This window comes from Chrysoperla carnea, unplaced genomic scaffold (genome assembly GCF_905475395.1).
Source record: "Chrysoperla carnea unplaced genomic scaffold, inChrCarn1.1, whole genome shotgun sequence".
In the NCBI taxonomy this organism is placed as follows: Eukaryota; Metazoa; Arthropoda; class Insecta; order Neuroptera; family Chrysopidae; genus Chrysoperla; species Chrysoperla carnea.
In genome coordinates, this window is record NW_025408233.1 from 2,733,762 (window position 1) to 2,740,598 (window position 6,837).

Below are 6,837 nucleotides of genomic sequence, written 5' to 3' on the forward strand. Positions count from 1 at the left end.
ATAAAAGACCTATATATATGCATATCGACTTACCTGGATCAAAATTTCACTCTTTTGTATAGTCCTGGTTCTCTAGATTCGACATCGAAAATTTTCAAAAAATTTGTATTTTATCAAAAAATGTCAAATTATGATCATTTTTGGCTTATTTAGACTGGGACCAATCATAAAAGACCTATATATATGCATATCGACTTACCTGGATCAAAATTTCACTCTTTTGTATAGTCCTGGCACTCTAGATTCGACATCGAAAATTTTCAAAAAATTTGTATTTTATCAAAAAATGTCAAATTATGATCATTTTTGGCTTATTTAGACTGGGACCAATCATAAAAGACCTATATTTATGCATATCGACTTACCTGGATCAAAATTTCACTCTTTTGTATAGTCCTGGCACTCTAGATTCGACATCGAAAATTTTCAAAAAATTTGTATTTTATCAAAAAATGTCAAATTATGATCATTTTTGGCTTATTTAGACTGGGACCAATCATAAAAGACCTATATATATGCATATCGACTTACCTGGATCAAAATTTCACTCTTTTGTATAGTCCTGGCACTCTAGATTCGACATCGAAAATTTTCAAAAAATTTGTATTTTATCAAAAAATGTCAAATTATGATCATTTTTGGCTTATTAAGACTGGGACCAATCATAAAAGACCTATATATATGCATATCGACTTACCTGGATCAAAATTTCACTCTTTTGTATAGTCCTGGCACTCTAGATTCGACATCGAAAATTTTCAAAAAATTTGTTTTTTATCAAAAAATGTCAAATTATGATCATTTTTGGCTTATTTAGACTGGGACCAATCATAAAAGACCTATATATATGCATATCGACTTACCTGGATCAAAATTTCACTCTTTTGTATAGTCCTGGCACTCTAGATTCGACATCGAAAATTTTCAAAAAATTTGTATTTTATCAAAAAATGTCAAATTATGATCATTTTTGGCTTATTTAGACTGGGACCAATCATTAAAGACCTATATATATGCATATCGACTTACCTGGATCAAAATTTCACTCTTTTGTATAGTCCTGGCACTCTAGATTCGACAACGAAAATTTTCAAAAAATTTGTATTTTATCAAAAAATGTCAAATTATGATCATTTTTGGCTTATTTAGACTGGGACCAATCATAAAAGACCTATATAAATGCATATCGACTTACCTGGATCAAAATTTCACTCTTTTGTATAGTCCTGGCACTCTAGATTCGACATCGAAAATTTTCAAAAAATTTGTTTTTTATCAAAAAATGTCAAATTATGATCATTTTTGGCTTATTTAGACTGGGACCAATCATTAAAGACGTATATATATGCATATCGACTTACCTGGATCAAAATTTCACTCTTTTGTATAGTCCTGGCACTCTAGATTCGACATCGAAAATTTTCAAAAAATTTGTATTTTATCAAAAAATGTCAAATTATGATCATTTTTGGCTTATTTAGACTGGGACCAATCATAAAAGACCTATATATATGCATATCGACTTACCTGGATCAAAATTTCACTCTTTTGTATAGTCCTGGCACTCTAGATTCGACATCGAAAATTTTCAAAAAATTTGTATTTTATCAAAAAATGTCAAATTATGATCATTTTTGGCTTATTTAGACTGGGACCAATCATAAAAGACCTATATATATACATATCGACTTACCTGGATCAAAATTTCACTCTTTTGTATAGTCCTGGCACTCTAGATTCGACATCGAAAATTTTCAAAAAATTTGTTTTTTATCAAAAAATGTCAATTATGATCATTTTTGGCTTATTTAGACTAGGACCAATCATAAAAGACCTATATATATGCATACCGACTTACCTGGATCAAAATTTCACTCTTTTGTGTAGTCCTGGCACTCTAGATTCGACATCGAAAATTTTCAAAAAATTTGTATTTTATCAAAAAATGTCAAATTATGATCATTTTTGGCTTATTTAGACTGGGACCAATCATAAAAGACCTATATATATGCATATCGACTTACCTGGATCAAAATTTCACTCTTTTGTATAGTCCTGGCACTCTAGATTCGACATCGAAAATTTTCAAAAAATTTGTATTTTATCAAAAAATGTCAAATTATGATCATTTTTGGCTTATTTAGACTGGGACCAATCATAAAAGACCTATATATATGCATATCGACTTACCTGGATCAAAATTTTACTCTTTTGTATAGTCCTGGCACTCTAGATTCGACATCGAAAATTTTCAAAAAATTTGTATTTTATCAAAAAATGTCAAATTATGATCATTTTTGGCTTATTTAGACTGGGACTAATCATAAAAGACCTATATATATGCATATCGACTTACCTGGATCAAAATTTCACTCTTTTGTATAGTCCTGGCACTCTAGATTCGACATCGAAAATTTTCAAAAAATTTGTATTTTATCAAAAAATGTCAAATTATGATCATTTTTGGCTTATTTAGACTGGGACCAATCATAAAAGACCTATATATATGCATATCGACTTACCTGGATCAAAATTTTACTCTTTTGTATAGTCCTGGCACTCTAGATTCGACATCGAAAATTTTAAAAAAATTTGTATTTTATCAAAAAATGTCAAATTATTATCATTTTTGGCTTATTTAGACTGGGACTAATCATAAAAGACCTATATATATGCATATCGACTTACCTGGATCAAAATTTTACTCTTTTGTATAGTCCTGGCACTCTAGATTCGACATCGAAAATTTTCAAAAAATTTGTATTTTATGAAAAAATGTCAAATTATGATCATTTTTGGTTTATTTAGACTGGGACCAATCATAAAAGACCTATATATATGCATATCGACTTACCTGGATCAAAATTTTACTCTTTTGTATAGTCCTGGCACTCTAGATTCGACATCGAAAATTTTCAAAAAATTTGTATTTTATCAAAAAATGTCAAATTATGATCATTTTTGGCTTATTTAGACTGGGACCAATCATAAAAGACCTATATATATGCATATCGACTTACCTGGATCAAAATTTCACTCTTTTGTATAGTCCTGGCACTCTAGATTCGACATCGAAAATTTTCAAAAAATTTGTATTTTATCAAAAAATGTCAAATTATGATCATTTTTGGCTTATTTAGACTGGGACCAATCATAAAAGACCTATATATATGCATATCGACTTACCTGGATCAATATTTCACTCTTTTGTATAGTCCTGGCACTCTAGATTCGACATCGAAAATTTTCAAAAAATTTGTATTCATCAAAAAATGTCAAATTATGATCATTTTTGGCTTATTTAGACTGGGACCAATCATAAAAGACCTATATATATGCATATCGACTTACCTGGATCAAAATTTCACTCTTTTGTATAGTCCTGGCACTCTAGATTCGACATCGAAAATTTTCAAAAAATTTGTATTTTATCAAAAAATGTCAAATTATGATCATTTTTGGCTTATTTAGACTGGGACCAATCATAAAAGACCTATATATATGCATATCGACTTACCTGGATCAAAATTTCACTCTTTTGTATAGTCCTGGCACTCTAGATTCGACATCGAAAATTTTCAAAAAATTTGTATTTTATCAAAAAATGTCAAATTATGATCATTTTTGGCTTATTTAGACTGGGACCAATCATAAAAGACCTATATATATGCATATCGACTTACCTGGATCAAAATTTCACTCTTTTGTATAGTCCTGGCACTCTAGATTCGACATCGAAAATTTTCAAAAAATTTGTATTTTATCAAAAATGTCAAATTATGATCATTTTTGGCTTATTTAGACTGGGACCAATCATAAAAGACCTATATATATGCATATCGACTAACCTGGATCAAAATTTCACTCTCTTGTATAGTCCTGGCACTCTAGATTCGACATCGAAAATTTTCAAAAAATTTGTATTTTATCAAAAAATGTCAAATTATGATCATTTTTGGCTTATTTAGACTGGGACCAATCATAAAAGACCTATATATATGCATATCGACTTACCTGGATCAAAATTTCACTCTTTTGTATAGTCCTGGCACTCTAGATTCGACATCAAAAATTTTCAAAAAATTTGTATTTTATCAAAAAATGTCAAATTATGATCATTTTTGGCTTATTTAGACTGGGACCAATCATAAAAGACCTATATATATGCATATCGACTTACCTGGATCAAAATTTCACTCTTTTGTATAGTCCTGGCACTCTAGATTCGACATCGAAAGTTTTCAAAAAATTTGTATTTTATCAAAAAATGTCAAATTATGATCATTTTTGGCTTATTTAGACTGGGACCAATCATAAAAGACCTATATATATGCATATCGACTTACCTGGATCAAAATTTCACTCTTTTGTATAGTCCTGGCACTCTAGATTCGACATCGAAAGTTTTCAAAAAATTTGTATTTTATCAAAAAATGTCAAATTATGATCATTTTTGGCTTATTTAGACTGGGACCAATCATAAAAGACCTATATATATGCATATCGACTTACCTGGATCAAAATTTCACTCTTTTGTATAGTCCTGGCACTCTAGATTCGACATCGAAATTTTCAAAAAATTTGTATTTTATCAAAAAATGTCAAATTATGATCATTTTTGGCTTTTTTAGACTGGGACCAATCATAAAAGACCTATATATATGCATATCGCTTACCTGGATCAAAATTTCACTCTTTTGTATAGTCCTGGCACTCTAGATTCGACATCGAAAATTTTCAAAAAATTTGTATTTTATCAAAAAATGTCAAATTATGATCATTTTTAACTTATTTAGACTGGGACCAATCATAAAAGACCTATATATATGCATATCGACTTACCTGGATCAAAATTTCACTCTTTTGTATAGTCCTGGCACTCTAGATTCGACATCGGAAATTTTCAAAAAATTTGTATTTTATCAAAAAATGTCAAATTATGATCATTTTTGGCTTATTTAGACTGGGACCAATCATAAAAGACCTATATATATGCATATCGACTTACCTGGATCAAAATTTCACTCTTTTGTATAGTCCTGGCACTCTAGATTCGACATCGAAAATTTTCAAAAAATTTGTATTTTATCAAAAAATGTCAAATTATGATCATTTTTGGCTTATTTAGACTGGGACCAATCATAAAAGACCTATATATATGCATATCGACTTACCTGGATCAAAATTTTACTCTTTTGTATAGTCCTGGCACTCTAGATTCGACATCGAAAATTTTCAAAAAATTTGTATTTTATCAAAAAATGTCAAATTATGATCATTTTTGGCTTATTTAGACTGGGACTAATCATAAAAGACCTATATATATGCATATCGACTTACCTGGATCAAAATTTCACTCTTTTGTATAGTCCTGGCACTCTAGATTCGACATCGAAAATTTTCAAAAAATTTGTATTTTATCAAAAAATGTCAAATTATGATCATTTTTGGCTTATTTAGACTGGGACCAATCATAAAAGACCTATATATATGCATATCGACTTACCTGGATCAAAATTTTACTCTTTTGTATAGTCCTGGCACTCTAGATTCGACATCGAAAATTTTAAAAAAATTTGTATTTTATCAAAAAATGTCAAATTATGATCATTTTTGGCTTATTTAGACTGGGACTAATCATAAAAGACCTATATATATGCATATCGACTTACCTGGATCAAAATTTTACTCTTTTGTATAGTCCTGGCACTCTAGATTCGACATCGAAAATTTTCAAAAAATTTGTATTTTATGAAAAAATGTCAAATTATGATCATTTTTGGCTTATTTAGACTGGGACCAATCATAAAAGACCTATATATATGCATATCGACTTACCTGGATCAAAATTTTACTCTTTTGTATAGTCCTGGCACTCTAGATTCGACATCGAAAATTTTCAAAAAATTTGTATTTTATCAAAAAATGTCAAATTATGATCATTTTTGGCTTATTTAGACTGGGACCAATCATAAAAGACCTATATATATGCATATCGACTTACCTGGATCAAAATTTCACTCTTTTGTATAGTCCTGGCACTCTAGATTCGACATCGAAAATTTTCAAAAAATTTGTATTTTATCAAAAAATGTCAAATTATGATCATTTTTGGCTTATTTAGACTGGGACCAATCATAAAAGACCTATATATATGCATATCGACTTTCCTGGATCAAAATTTCACTCTTTTGTATAGTCCTGGCACTCTAGATTCGACATCGAAAATTTTCAAAAAATTTGTATTTTATCAAAAAATGTCAAATTATGATCATTTTTGGCTTATTTAGACTGGGACCAATCATAAAAGACCTATATATATGCATATCGACTTACCTGGATCAAAATTTCACTCTTTTGTATAGTCCTGGCACTCTAGATTCGACATCGAAAATTTTCAAAAAATTTGTATTTTATCAAAAAATGTCAAATTATGATCATTTTTGGCTTATTTAGACTGGGACCAATCATAAAAGACCTATATATATGCATATCGACTTACCTGGATCAAAATTTCACTCTTTTGTATAGTCCTGGCACTCTAGATTCGACATCGAAAATTTTCAAAAAATTTGTATTTTATCAAAAAATGTCAAATTATGATCATTTTTGGCTTATTTAGACTGGGACCAATCATAAAAGACCTATATATATGCATATCGACTTACCTGGATCAAAATTTCACTCTTTTGTATAGTCCTGGCACTCTAGATTCGACATCGAAAATTTTCAAAAAATTTGTATTTTATCAAAAAATGTCAAATTATGATCATTTTTGGCTTATTTAGACTGGGACCAATCATAAAAGACCTATATATATGCATATCGACTTACCTG